The sequence below is a fragment of the Papaver somniferum genome, chromosome 7 (assembly GCF_003573695.1).
Source record: "Papaver somniferum cultivar HN1 chromosome 7, ASM357369v1, whole genome shotgun sequence".
In the NCBI taxonomy this organism is placed as follows: domain Eukaryota; kingdom Viridiplantae; phylum Streptophyta; class Magnoliopsida; order Ranunculales; family Papaveraceae; genus Papaver; species Papaver somniferum.
Genome location: NC_039364.1, coordinates 39804505 through 39821235, shown reverse-complemented (window position 1 = coordinate 39821235; position 16731 = coordinate 39804505).

The following is a 16731-nucleotide window of genomic DNA, read 5'->3' as shown; positions in this document are numbered from 1 at the left end:
TACTTAAAAGTAAGGAATCCATTCTAGGCGTATGGAAAGACTAGCCTGTCATGACCTGAGATAGGTATTCTAGTTTGATTTTTTTTTTTGGCAATTATCTGCCGTGAAGAAGGATTCCACCAGATTAACATTCCAATTATAGGTGTCTTGATCTATAAACTGAGCAACAGAGTAGTTAGGGTTGGGATAAGAGGTGCATAAAGGTGAAGATGCATTAGGAATCCAAGAATCCCTAAAAGCACTAATATGCTGACCATTCCTGACCTCCCAAATAACATGTTTTTTGAGAACCTCAATACCGGTGCATATACTAGTACACACCCAAAAAGGATGACATTTTTTTTTATAATAAAGAGGATGGCAGTCACTAAAGTATTTTCACTTTAGTATAATTTCCTAGAGCTCATTGGATGAGTGAATGAGGTTTCAAGCTGTCTTAGTTAGGAAAGCAACATTCATCTGTTTAAGATTGCGAAAACCTAATCCACCTTGGGTTTTGTGAGTTCATACTCTGTTCTATCCTCTCAGGTAGATACTTTTAAGGGAGTTTTTACCCCACCAAAAGTTTCTTTGTGACCTCTCTATTTTCTGGATAATGGTATCTGGAAGTAAGAAAGAGTTCATGTTATAAGTTATAGTTGAATTTAAAACATGGTTAACTAAGATGGATCTTCCAGCTTGGTTAAGGTGCATTCCTTTCCATTTAGCTAGCCTTTTATCAAACTGATCAACATGAGGAGCACAAGTCTCAACTCTAGGTCTTCCATGGAAAAGTGGAATACCTAAATACTTTTCATTCCACTCAACTTTCCTAACATTTAAAGCTCTGATAAGAGACACACAATGATCTGGGTGTATATTTTTACTAAAAAACAGGCCGATTTTTCAAAATTTATCATCTGTCCCGAGATGAAGCTAAAATCTTTAATCAAGGACAAAAGATCATTAACCTCATTGTGGGATGCCTTAGTAAAAAATTAGGAAATCATCAGCAAATAACAAGTGATTGATACTAGGAGCTTCTCTAGTAACTTTTATGCCATGAATTTGGTGGGGGAAAATTACAAATTTTAACATAACTACCTTGTTCCTTCCAAATAATCCAACAATCGACCAACTGAAGAATCCTAATCTTAACATAACTAATTCCACAACTAATACAATAGATTAATATTAATTAGTTAGAGAAAATTAGTCATTAATAAAATTAGTAAGATAAGTTTCCAAAATTATTTTAAAAATGACCTTATTTTTGGTCTTTTTTGATGGGCCTCAATCTAGCCAAATGCATATTCCATGAAGTTAGATACGGTACAAGAGCGAGCATGGGCGGTATGGAGTGATCTTTATCTCATCCACATCCAACTTAATTCTTTACGAATTTCAAATGGCATCTGCGTCCAATCCATCATCAAACGGATTTGCATCCAATAAATGCACGAATTGGCGGACTGGACGTGGGTAATTTAATGAATTTGTTTTATAATTAAAACTTTAAATTGGAAAAAAGGAAAAAAATAAAATAACAAAAACGATTTTGAATACAATAATAAATCAAGAAAAAAGAAAAAAAACTCGAATTTGTATCTCAATCCCTGAATATTTGATGGAAAAAAATGATGTGGAGACTCTTGTTATATAATGGATTATCAAAATACTAAACTAACTCAATATTTCATATAAATATCATTAATATTTTTAATCTGATGGGTATGAATGTCCAACGAATTTTTAAGATTGTATTCGTATCCAATCCAAAATCCGTCGAATTTCAGAAAATGTATCTGCATCCAATCAAGTACTCCATCCACAAAAGTACCATTGGCCCGGATCGAATCCGCAAATTTCAGGCAAATGCTCACCCTAATACAAACCACTACGGAGTCGTCCATGAAAGTTTTCTTTTTTGACAAACTATTCCCTCCATCTCTATAAAATAGGGTTGTTTGGTTTTCACAAAAATTAAGAAAACCAATCATTGTAACCACTTTTTTTGAAACAAGCATATTTTTTTGAATCATCTTATGAAAACAAGCTTATTTTTTTGACATACCTATATAAAGAAACAAGCCTATTTTTTAGAGACGGAGGGAGTAGTATGGCAAATGCTCACCCTGATACAAACCATTACAGAGTCACCCATGGAAGTTTTCTTTTTTGACAAACTACTCCCTCCATCTCTAAAAGATAGGTTTATTTGGTTTTCATAAAAATTAAGAAAACCAATCATTGTAACCACTTTTTCTGAAACAAACTTATTTTTTTGAATCATCTTCTGGAAACAAGTCTATTTTTTTGACATACCCAAATAAAAAAACAAATCTATTTTACACACAAACTTGCCTATCTTTTAGAGATGGAGGAAGTATTTTTTAGAGACAGAGGGAATAGTACGGTATGATGATTCGCCTTTAATCCTCATTTCTCCCAGCCAGATCCGTTCAAGACATCCTTTTATTTCCGACTCGTATAGTTTTTGTTACGATGATTCGACCCAAATATCAAATTGACCGACTTAAAGTGGATGGGGGATTCGCACGGAACTCGCACGTCAGCCTGTGTACAAACGAAAAAACCCTCATGTTATAAAGCATCCGTATTGATATCTTCCCAACCTCTCTTTCATTGACCTATCAAACACCACCAACCATCAACCATCGACATGTTTAATTCAACATATCGTACGGTTAAAAATCAAGGTTTTAATCACCCTCTTAAAGTAGTAGTTAAGAGTTAAAACTTAAAGTTTCTGTAGTTGTTGCCCGGTGGGCCCCACATTGTCATCCGATAAAAGGACTGCTGCACACAAACTAGATTTTCCCCCCAAAAGGCAGTACCTTTATTTCAACTTGCATGACGTGTCTTTTACAAACACAGGAAATCGAGAAAAACAAAATGAACAAAAGCAGGGCCCACACTGTGGGGCCCACCGGCCGGAAACTGTACATTTATTTCTATTTATTTAGAAGGTTGTGAAACCAAATATCTTTTTACATAACTACTCACTTTATAGCCCCCTTAATCTCTTATTGAAACACTCTTGATCTTCTTCTTTAAAACAAGACTCCATTAGTTATACTAATATTTATTATATAGCCCATAATCATGTACCATAGTCTACGGTGTGCACGTATGCATTTGTTTCCCCAATTTCAAAATAATCCCCTTCTTTGGAAAGGCCACACTTACGTACGGATACATCTTCTTCTTCTTCTTCTTCTTCTTTTTTCAAATTTACTATTGTACAACTGTACTAAGGTACTAACCATCTGGGTTTGAGCTGTTGTTTTTACTTTCACGTTTGTTGTTTCCTACAATTTCAAACAAGCCCATACGAAGATTTGCTTGATGCATGTTGTCTGATGTTTTCGTTTAAAGTTGCATGGTTTTGATGTTTCCTGGTGATGCAGATATTTGAAGTCTTTGTCATATAAGATCATCCCAGATCCAATATGAATAAGTGCAGCTTGCGTGGGGATAGTGATGTCTAAGCTGTAACGAAGACGAAAATGTTCCAAGGGTAAATGCATTCCTTCGCATTTCATTGACATCGATGTAGGAGGGAAGTGAAATTATACAAGCTTTATACACTACATCGAATAGCAATGCTATGGTGGGATTGTTGCGACGATCACGTAGCATTTTGTCTATATATCCAAGGGAGGGCTCGTTAATTACTTCGTTAGACAGTAGACATGGTAGCTTACTTGGGAGTGGCATTTAATTTTTCATGGCTGATAGCGAGCAACATTGCTATAGGGTGCCATTTTGGTTGGGAATGCATCACCACACCAATATAACATCTTTCACATGTGGATTGGGCTCATATAGTAGAACTGGTATCCCCTTTATAAATCATGGTTGATCCCCTATTCTTTACAGATACAAAAATAATATGAACAAAGACGAAGTTAAAAAATCAAGTACTGCACCCCTACCCCTTTCCTCCAAAAGATACTCCCTCCGTCCCTAATTAGATGACCTAGTTAAAATTTACTAGTAAAATTAGAAATGATTTATCTCTCAAACTGTACAACGGATTTTCGTAAACTTTGTATCATTGGAAAGCGTTTTAAAACACCTACCTAATGAATATAAATATGGCTATCAAATATTACTCCACTAATCTATTACTCCACTTATTTAAGGTATAGATCATCTAATTAGGGCGGAGGTAGTAAAAAATTATAGCCTTCTTAATCCTTCTTCTTGCTTAAACTAGTCTATTTGTGACTAGATTCTAGTAAGGATTTTAGTTTATTGTATTTGCCTTATTAGTTTATTTATTTTTTTAGTTTTCTAGATTTTTAGGGTTTATTTTTATTTTATGCACTTTAAATGCTCTTGACCTTCATCCTTTTTGATGATTCTTGCCTTATCTTAATGGTAATTCTCATTTATTTTAAGAGTGTTTGTTCTTTTATTAACTGAATTTTCAAGTACGACATCATCATGTATGTGTATTTTCAGTTCTCCAGTCAAGAATCACTTTCTCAAGAAGACAAACTATCAAATGGTCGATACATGTTATGAAGACTATTTTTTCCTGATTTAATTGGCTCTATCATTCTTGTATTAGGTCGTTTTCGTAGTTCCTTCTCTTTTTCTTATTAGAATTTTCAATTTTATACCGTTACAGGCATGTTGCTTTAGTTTTATTTTGATGCTTCATGTATTTGATATTCATTTAATTTTGATTTGTTAAGCTTTATATAAGAAAAAAAGAAAAAAAAAGTCAAGTACTCAGTTGCATTGCATCCACTAATGATATATAATCAGAAGATTAGTTATACAAGATGTTACAAAATTTTCAAATAATATAATTTGTATCATTGCCTATAAATAATAGGGTATATTAATTAAATACCCTACATTTGGAACCCTTCAGAAAATACCCTTAGGGAAATTCCTATGGGAATGGCCAAACCCATTCTTTTGTTGAGTGGGGTGGATGGCCAAACTAGGTTTTCCACTATGGTAAAGCATTGGGCGTTAGATCAATAAGCGTGCGATTTAGGTAAAAATGCTGGCGTCAGTAGATCGAACGTTGGCGTCGGAAGAACCAACGCGGCGTGCCAAGACAAAACGCTGGCGTTTTTGCTACAAACGCCAACGAGTAGTTTTTTAAAATTTGAAATTCACTTTTTACCTCTATAAATTACCACCATCTTCAAACAATTCACTCACACCAAAACTCACTTGAATTTTCTCTTCTAAAATGGATGAAAAGGCGATCACACTTTTTTGCGATGCAAAACTTGAAGCTGCTGTTTCTAAGATATGTGGGAGTTTTAAAAAGATTGAAAATTGTAAAAGGGAAGTGCAAGTTTTAGAAGTTGCTCCAAGAAAATGTTCCGCTAAAAGGCAAAAAAGAGCTCCAGTTTTGAAAGTTAACAACGAAAAATTCAAAAACAAAGGTGAAACTGTCAAAGAGCGCGTTGAATGGAAAATACGTCAAATGAAGATAAACAGGAGGCCAAAACCTGTACTTGATTTTTTATTGAAGTTTTTATTATTGTCTAAGTTTATATCTTGTAAAAGAATTGGCAGTAATATCAACGAATGAAAATGTTTATATTCTAAAATAGATTTCCACTTCAGATTAAGTGAAATTTATTACAATTTAAACTTGCAAATAACATCAAACTACATTTTAATAAACCACAACAAAATCATCAAACCACGTCAAATCCAGCGACATTCTCTCTGTAAAGTTCATAGCATTCAAAATGCCTAAACTCTCTTCTGCTTTTTTCTGTAAACTTGGTCTGAGCGATGGTTTTTTGTAAAACAGATAAATAACAAGTTCAGATATTTTTATTATGCAATCGAGTCCATGAAGAAAAAGGTAAGATACTCACCAGTTCCTCGTTGGATAATCCAGAATTGCTACGATGAACCATCCACAATACTTCTGTATAATATTTGACTTCCTTAGCGATGAATGCAATTGTTAGTTCTAGGCTCTTACTGTTTCTTATGGCTTCTTTCCGCGATGCTACAAGATGTCCCAATACTCTTTCCCAGAAATTGTCATTGTTCATTGGTCTCATCATACGATGTAACCAACGTCGAACAAGAGTAACATCTTCTTCCATTGTAAAGACCGGCAGCGGCATTCGAGTGCAGTAACGATGTGCTTGAGATGGACCATCTTTTAGAATTCTGAAACACGCTTCCTAGAGAAAAGGTTTACCATGAGCTTCCTCCCAATTATCAAGAGTTGTTTGGATCACTTCATCTTCAGTTACACCGCTGAACTTTTCTCGATCAATTTCCGTTACCAGAACAAGAAATGGCTGGACTACAAGCCTAATAGATTGAAAATGAGCACGCAATCGACGAGCATCTTGGTTTCCTGGGTTTCTCGTCAGTGAGTCGAACATTGAAAAGGCGTTCTCCCAAAAAGAACGGTCATGAGAAATAACAACACCACTGATTACCCTATGAAAAAAATATGCTTTGCATATTGTTATATCCTCTTCTTCTATAAACTTGGGACCACAATTTCTAACAGACATTTCTGCAAAGGGGGAGAGAGATTTAACAAAGAAGAAGAAGAAGAAGAAGAAGAAGATGTGATTTTGGAGATGGGAGGAATGAAATATATTTGTCGAGAAATAGAAGGGAGCCGTTGGAAATTTTTCCGCTGGCGTTTGAAGTAAAAGCGCTGGCGGCTTTCCTTTAAGCGCCTATTTGAATTACATAGAAGTCGGTGCTTGTAGTAAAACCACAAGACTTTACTAAAACCGCCCGTTTGAATTACCAACGCCTATTTTATATTATAAATACATCACTAGGTTTTATTCTAAACCAAACCAACTGATTTATTTCTCAACATCCACCATGTTTTCTAAAGGCAAAGCGAAGCAAATATTATGTGTCGAAACAAAAGAGGTTTGTCCATTATGTTTCATGGATAACCACAGTCTTATGCAATATCCTTGGATATATTCAAAGTATCCGCAGGAAGGTTGTTCACACATCAGAATGGTGATTGAATCACAATCGGAAAAGCTCAGGTATTTGCAATGTCAAGATCCCAATTATCCAGAGGAACCACATATGCTAGATGATGCTATGAAGATTAAAAAAGAAGAAGAAGAAAAGATTGCAACACTCTGCAAAAACTTCAAACTTAAATCCAAATTGAAGAAGGAGCTATTACACTGCAAGCATTGTGGATATGGAGATCACGAATACAAACATTCTCCATAGAGAATCAGTGCATGCTCAAAGCCCGGTTGCAAGACTTTTATGCATTTGCGGACTTCTTCTGAAGAAGACACATATGGAAGGAATTTCTGGGAATGTCCCAAGTGTTTTTTGGTGGAGAGGGATGATTGAAGTTGTATGACAAATCGATTCAGTATGGTATTATTATTACGATTATCTTCACATCTGCACGTCTGTAATTTAAATTTTTCCTGGATTAAAAATTGCACCATCAATATTAACATCATAAATAAAAATGTACTGCATTGAACAACCACCACACCGTACATGAAAATAAAAGAAATACATTAGATTAAAACAACCACTACATAGGCGTCAATTCTCGGCGGGTGGTGGAATTCCTAGACTAGGGGATTGTATCTGTTGAGCACCCTAAGAATGTTGGAATAAGCATGGAAGTCGAAAGGACGACCGCGGTTAGTTATTGGCCACATCGCTAGAGTTCTGGGTTCCACTTCATGTTCGGCTTCACTGTTGAGCTTATTTTTGTGATTCTCCATTAGTAAATCCATGAACTCCAATGTATTCATACTAATTACACTAAAACGATGTTGCAATCCATGAGAATCACGCCCATGGATGTTCCCAGTTTCATCGGTGAACATTCTGTAAACTTTCTCCCAGAAAGTTTCGGTCGAATCGGCTACATTACGCATGACAGCATCTTGTGTGTGAAAAATAAAGGCTCTACAAATAGCTAAGTCCTCTTGTTTAGTGAATCTAACAACACGAACTCCGGGAGGCATTTTTGTAGATGATTTGAGAGTGAAGAATGTGTAGAATGTGTGAATTTGGAGTTGAAATGAGGAGTATTTATAGAATTCAAAAAATGTAGCCGTTGGATAACAAGATTTTTCATCCGTTCAAATTAAGCTGTTGGCGTTGTTGGGTCAGACACTGGCGTTTTTAGTACGCACGCTGACGCTTGAAGTCAAGCCGCGCGTTGGTGGTAAAAGCGCTGGCGTTTTTCCTTCCAACGCCAGCGTTCGCAGCAAGCTCGCCCGTCCTTACCATAGACGTGTGCTGGTTTGTCCATCTCGATGTTCAAATCAACAAATATAATAGTTGAACATCCATTTTTCATGTTTGTTCATTCCATAGTGGGAGCAAAATGAACAAACTCCAAGTTTGTTCATTCCATAGGAACTACTCTTACCACAGTATAAATATACTCTTCACTTTTTAGAAACCTTGTCCATTTAGAAATAGATTACTTTAATAATCTATCACACACAACATTTTTCTTCATTTCAAAAAACAATAATTTTCTTCTTCAATCATTCCACCACTACCTCCAGCTCCACCACCGGCACTGCGCCACCACCATCACCACTCTAGCACAACTCGTCGTCACCGCCGCCACCACCAACAATCCACCACCACCACCACCGCTGTCATCACTACCACCATTACCTCCAACTCTACCGTCGTTGCATCGCCACCAAATTGATAACAACATTGAAAATTCAGAAATAAATTAGGTTCAGATTTTCGTGTCAACAACCGAAGTTGACACCAGATTTTTGTGTCAATAATCGAAGCTGATATCATATGTGATGTCAACAACCCAAATTGTTACTAAAAAAGAAAATTTAGAAATTAATTAGGTCCAGATTACGATGTCAACAACCCAAGTTGACACCAAAATCTGGTGTCAACAACATAAGTTTATACCAAAATCCACCTCCACCGTCATCAGCGCCACAAGCATATGAAATAATAAACGAAATGACGATTTTCATCTAAATTTTTATTAACATAGAAAGAGTATTTACGGGATTCAAAATTAAATGAATTACATATTAAAAGATGAGGTGTATAATTATCGATGATAAGAATATCTGTGAAGTCCATGAAAATGGGTATTTATTTGATTTTCATAATAGTAATAAGTATATAGGAGTATATTACCAAATTTTCAGAATTAAACTTCAATCTATCTCTATCACCATGTGAATATTGCAAGATATTGTACCATATAATCACTAATTAGAGATTAACATAACTCTTCCTAGGCTTAGGACAAAAATATGTATTATTCCATATATTATTCTTTCATTCCAATTCAAATATTCAAATATAATAATGCTTCAGCTGGAAAAAGAACAACTACGATAATGAAAAAACGAAATTTTCGAATATTTATCAATAATAAACAATGATGCTTTTGTACAGATTAACAACCTGTTTGTTTGTAACTGACTCGGCGTCTGGATCTGAGTCAATCCCTGACTCGGGCCGAGTCAGCAGTTAGACTGTTTGTTTTCCATTTTGAGTCAGATCTGACTCGACCTCTGACTCAGCCATAATCCCTGACTCGGACCCATTTGAGTCAGATAACAAAATACCCCTGACTTATGGGACCAAACTCCTGACTCACAAATTTTTGAGTCAGATGAGTCAGATCTGACTCAAAACAAACATATTGAGTCAAATCCAGATGAGTCAGGTGATTTCACTCAGATCCAGATGACTCAGATCCAGACGACTCAGATGAGTCAAGAGTAAACAAACATGGTGTAAGACTTTCCCGAAGTTATAACGTAAACTTCCTATTAATACAGATTTAAGAAATCAAATATATAGATAATCAATGGCGATGAAATTTCTTCCGTAGGATGATGAGATCATGGTTTAGGTGTTTGTTTTCCTTTTGAAATAGACAACCACATAAAACGCATTGATGGTCCCATGTTTGAAAATACATAAGAAATTGGTGGTGTCGGTTTTTTTTTTCCACAATTCTAATTTATTGCAAGCACTATTTTATGTCTACCTGATCACGTCACGTGATAATGAAATGTATGTCAACCTAAATTTTGAAATAGTTAAAGAGTATTCTTTGCTGATTAGCAAATCACTCCAGTTTTGGGAGCATATTTTTCTAAAGAAGAAAAACAAACTAAATGGTTGGACTTTAATCCGAGAAAAATCCTTCTTTCTCCGATTTAATCAGATCTCATTCATATTTGTATTTGCGTTATTCCAGTAATATTTCTCTTTTTCTTGTCGGATTTCTCGGTATTGTACTTTTACGGTATTCTCTTATTTTCGATCTTAAATTTATCGTAACCTCGAATATCCATCAATGAAAAGGTTCCTTGTTTATCAAAAAAAAAAAAAAGGCTTGCGGTGCAGCTTGTTGGCCGCTTGCCCGTTATGTAATTCATGGGCATTTATAGTGAAATTTGACTTTTAGAATTTTTTTAAAAAAAGTATTCTTTACTAATTAGCGAATGTTTAGAAATCGTGTTATTAGGCCATGCACTATGGTTTGGCATTTCGCTTCGCTATAGCTTAAATGTATCAAGGCGAAAACAGAGTTCAAGTACACTGCACTATGGGAAAGAGGCTTAGCTTAGCCTAACAAGATGGAAATTCAGTTTCCTTATATTGCTATTTTTTATATTCGATATTTCGAATAAATAGGGAAAGCTAAAACTTAGGTGTCATATAAAAGAATTGGATACGGAAATAAAGTTTATGTCCGAAACCATACGAAAACTAAGTTTCCGTAAAGTATTTTTGTAAAGTAGAAATTAACGTTTAATCCCAAAGTTGTTGGGCTTTGGACACTCTAGTCCTCTCCTCTCAAGCCTAGTATTAGGAGGTCCAAATTTACACAATTCAGAACGAGTTGGTCCTTTGGTGAACGATTTAGTCCAAAACGAACATTTTTTTGTGACAAAAATACCCAATGTCTAAATGTAATTCGTGATACTTCTGATTCTTCATTTTATGAAACCAGCTCTCACATCGAAGAACAAATCTTAAAACCTATTCTCGTCACATCAGTGAAAGTTTAATCTCCAAACCTAATTATGATAATCAAACAAAGACTCGATTCAAGTTAAAAAACCTAAATCATCATCATTAATTCATCTTCTTGAAGATTAACTCGAAATTGAGAGGAATAGTTGATGAGATTTGGTTTCAGAGAACTTCATCATTGAAGGCGATTTGAAAGATAAGTTGAATCTATTTTTATCATTTAATTTGATCGCCACTGTTAATTTGCCGATTTTGTAATCGATTTCAGAAGAACAAAATAACGGTTTGAAAAACCTAATTTCTTTGATTTCTTTTCGAATCTCTTATTCGATAAATGATAAGGTTTTAGATCTATAATCGTCTCATCTTGATCTACATATCTCTAGAACTTTCTCCATTCTGAAACCTGTTTTTCGTCTTCGACATGTATAAATAATCACATATCATACCTAATCTCTCATTGCTTGTATTTTAATTTTCTATTTTTATCTTAATTTTTTGTGTGTGTTTTGGTTTCATTTTACGATTCATTTATCATCCAATTCATTTGTTTCTTGTCGTTCTGCATTTTGGTGATTATTGTTGAGAAGTTATAATTTTATTTAGCTTCTGCTCGTTTATTCTCCACACTTAGGCTTTATGCATTTGTTGCTGCCTTTACTAACTCGGCCAGCTTGAATCCTTTCTCGTACTCAAAAGTTACATTCTGTTTAATTCTCTGATTAGTACTTTAATTTTATTATCCATTGAAATTGTAGAATCTGGTAGGAAACTGGAATGATAATACTAAACCATCAACACAGGAAAAGTACAAGTAGGTGCATTAGTTAATTTTGGATACATCCACTACGATGGATGGAAATTCATTGAACTTGTCGGGTTGGAAATGACCTTCATGTTATTAGTGAGGGTATATTATCTTTTCACTTAAAAGTTTTCATTTGTACTTCAAAACTACAGTATACTGAATTTCTTTTGTACAGTGATGTTAGTTGATGGGAAAACAAGTGATGATACTAATTTTTGGAACCATTTATAGGAGAGTCAAACATGTGGCTTGTGATTATTTAATTAAGCATGTACAATTCGAAGAACTGGTGGTGGAGGAAGCCATCAATCCAGGGAGATATACTTCAAGATGGGTAGTGACTTTACATTTGAGGTAATTAAGTTGATTTTTAATTATTTTATAATAAAGAACTATTAGGCTTCCATGTAACCATGTGTGTAGGTGTAATCATTTTAAATGGTGATTGAACTGTAAATGCTATGATGATGGACGGACTAGTTTGTATTTATTTATATCTTACATTATTAACTTTGGTTTGAAGTGGAGATCTGTGACTTCTCCTTAGTACATATGTATGCATATTTAGCAATTGATCATTTTTTTCGATTTACATGATGTGAAAAGCGTTTCATGTTAGCTTTAGAAGTAAGGTCTTAGCTGGATTCGATTAATTCAAATTTTTTAGCTCACGTCATTTCGAATGGTGCCTTAGCAAGTGCAAATAATGGTATTGGTACTTGACGTGCGCAACTGAATTAAATTATCCTATTAAAAAGATGGGATTTATAAGATGATTCCGGGGACTCACATCTAATTTAGACCATATTTATATACATGGTACAAGAGGCTTATCTCTTTCGCCTTCGATATAAAGCCTTATGATTTAGTTATTGGTGACAATTTTTGCTCGATGGTCATTTTTGTAATCATTCTAACCTATTTTTTATGATTAACATTGTATTATGCCAGTTAGATGAATCCTAAGTGCAGATTTGGTCGGCGGCTATTAAGTAGCTCATATTGTTTAGTTGTTGTAATTGTCAAGTGAAGACAATGCTTAAGAGTTTTATGTTATGCAAGAAAGAAAACCTTATGAATTATGATACTTTACTGGTAACATTTCACTTCTTGTTAAGATTTATATTCTCTTACCTACTAATGAATGTTTAATCTACTTGGTGTATATAATTATACACATGTTGACTTTAAATGTGTACATAATTGTACACATGTTGATTTTTAGCGTGTACATAGTTGTACACCTGTTTATTGGTAATATGTATATAAATGTACACACTAACAACTTTTGATTTTCTTATTTTAGCTCTTTTAGATATGTTTTTCTATGTTCATTATATTTTGGACTAGCTTGGATCATTTGATTATTACCTGATATCTAATTTTTGAACTGTACAAGTAGATTTCTTATTCTCAATGTGTACATATTTGTACACATGTCGATTTTTATTTGATTTAAAAATGTCATTGAAATTTCCAGGGTTGTACGCCTCAATCTCCAAGCAAGTGATCAAGTGAGTGCAGGTGGGGAGACTGTTCTTACTTCCGGTACCACTGCTAAACAAGTTTTAAAGTCTGATTCTAGATATTCTAAGATGCTGAGGAAAGAAAGAGAGACCTTGTGGCGCCTAGAAGAACCGGTGCGAAAGTAAAATATTGGATCTGACTTTAGGGAAGATAAGCCACAAATGCAAAGAGTAGAAGATATCTTGATTCATGGAGGACCAATGAGACTTCACGGACGGAGTTAGGTACAAGGTTAGTTTTTCTATCCCACCAAGTGTCACTATTATTGTTAGTTGGCATGTGATAGTTGTAGGGGAATCTCAATGTGTACATAGTTGTACACTTGCTGATGGTTAATGTGTACATAGTTGTACACATATTGATTGTTAACGTGTACATAGTTGTACACATGTTATGGTTATGATCAAAAAGCTGACTTCGAGGTCGATGCATCTTCCCTAGCTAGAGCAATCCATAGGAGATTTCTTTTAACAAAGATTGAGCTTTTAAAACAATCTATAAGATATTGTAAAGATCAAGTAGGGTAAGTGAAAAATGTGAAAATGATTGTATGAAATACAAGATGTTGGTTTGGCTTGCTAGCTTGCAGCCATGAGATCAAAACAATAATGTATAATAGCTTACTTGTTGTCTTTGTTACAGTTTAATTGGGCGATAAAGACTTGCTTAGAAATGCGTAGAATCCGTTGTTTGTTGAATTGCAATTATCATTTTTATACTTATACAGAGTCAAAAAAACATGGGTAAAAAGGAAAACAGCAGACGCAGGTTAGTAAAATTCAATTCTTCACTTCTAAATGTTGGATTTTTTTTCTTGAGCCACTATAGGTGTTTCGAAAGCGTTTTTTTATCATTGGTATGCATATTAGATCTGAAACTGTTGCTAGTAATGTAGGTTTTGAGAGTTCTCATATGGGATACACGCAAACTAGAAGTTGTCCTATGATAAGTTATATGTTGCGAGTATATTCTCATTTTGCATAGATTTCGGGTTATTGTTGCTCTCACTTCTGCATTTCCCCATAGAATTAGTTTGATATCTGTGCAACCTGTGATATAGAAGAGTCCATATGCTTACGCTTGCGTAGATTACTAGGGTGTACAAACTGGTACACATCTAAAACATTAACTCCATAAGCTTATGCTTGCATAAAACTAGGGTGTACATACTGGTACACATGTGGAAAAAAATGAATATTAGCTTATTCTAGGGTAAATAAATTGAGTGTACAAACTGGTACACGTATACGAGAATTGACTCCATAAGTTTATGCATGCATCAATAACTAGGGTGTACGTGTGAAAAAAATGACTCTATAAGCTCATGTTGCGTAAATAACTAAGGTGTACAAAATGGTCACGTGTAAATAATTTACTCCATAAGCTTATGCTTGCGTAAACCTAGGGTGTACAAGCTACTCCTGCTGCTAGGAAATTAAAATGATGCTGAGAATATAGTCAGTGATGTTGGTGATTTTTCCACAACTAACAATTTTTTAACTTTGCAGTATGCAATTCCATCTGGATCATCTATACATCGTATTCTGAGTTTGTCATGTGACGAAAGTATTCTGAGTTTTTGTCATGTGAGTTCAGTTTCCTGCAAAATGCATTCCTCCTGAACTTTTAAAGCAGAATTTCTAATTTTGTATTTCTTGTCATGACAACATAAACCTTTTAAATTTGTTGCTCCTATGTTATAAACATATGAGAGATTTGAAATAACTTAGGTTTGCGACGAGATTTTTATTTCTTGGCATGACCACGTACTGATTAGTAAAACTATGCATATAACATTTATCATTCGACATTATGGATTTTTCTTTGTTGGTTCACTTATTTTCTTTTCATTTGTATCTCATTTGTCAGGAATCTCTCATTTTTTTGCCATTTTTTCCTTTGTCAGCGTAGAAGATTGATAGCGTTAACGAGACCTGCCCTTTAGTTATACCCCTCATGGATATATTACCTGTAATAAATATGTGTTTTAATTTGTTTTAATTTTTTCCATTTTTTATATGTTTGGAACCCCTCATGGATATATTGCCTGCTATGTGGGTCTTGATGTTCGATTTTCTTGATTTTTGCAGTGGTGTACATAGTTGTACACAATAGTGTAAAGTGAAATTCTAAGAAATGAAAATTATATAGTCATATGAGTACTCTTTTTGTAGCTTACGGAAGGAGCTTTCCGAATATATAAAGTTTGTGAATTTTGGACAAACGGTTCGGAAGATATATTGTTTTTAATTTTTTTTTTATAATATTTAAAACTGCTGACATCATCATAAGTCACTTTGAACTAAACTGCAAATATTTGGACTAAATTGTAAACCAGGAAGGTTATTTATGTACTTTTCATAAAAAGGGACTAATTTGTACCTAGTTGAATGGGTCAGGACTAACTAGTATATTTGGATGAGATTTTGGACTAAACCGTATTTTTCCCTTTTGTAAACGGAAACTCACCCATCGCTTAGCTTAAACGAGGAGCATATTTGTTCCACTCACGGGCTAAGCCAAACAAATTCGCCACATTAAAGCCAAGCGATGCCCCATAATACTTGTCTTTCGCTATTATTAATTAGCTAAAGCTAAGCGAAACAGACTATCATAGTGTTTGGCCTTACTATAAAGAGTGGCAAAGCGTCTAAGGGAGAAGAGAATGATCAAATGAAATTGACATGTATTCAGAGTTGAAATTGCAAAAGGAGATCGGTTTCCCTAAAAACACACGGAATGAATAATTTCAGCAACATTACCGACTAGTATTACGTTAACATCACATTTGATCCAGAGAATTGAAGGCTTGATAATTCAAAATTCTGAAGATGAGTCAAACTCCCTGAGCCAAACATGTTACATAAAATTCTCTCGGTAATTGAGAAATTAGATTCTTTAAAATCTTTAAACAATGGAATTCGATTGCTATAATCCAAATGCAATATAATTGGTTTCTGAGATTAAAACAAAGGTAAGTGAATTACTTAAACCAAACATTAACGTTGTGAATATGGATTTAATTTCTTGGAATTCATTTTTATGAATTGGATTTAATAACCCCATAATTATATTTTTAAGTTTCTGATTCTTCTAACCAAACGAGTTATAAAGATAACAATTTGTGAAACCAATCATTGTTATATTTGAAACCGCTCCATAGTAAATAAATTTTTACGACATTACCAAATTACAAGCCTAACACGTGTGTTTGACTTTTTTTGTCGATCATTTATCAAATTTCAGTTGGTTTTCCGTGTAAACATGATCAATAAGAAGCACATTGATTAACTTAGAAGTTATGGTATCGGTTAGTAGCTAAATCTAACTCCATTAAAATGGATGGAAAATCAATTTCTTAATGACCTCATAATCAATTTATTGGAGGA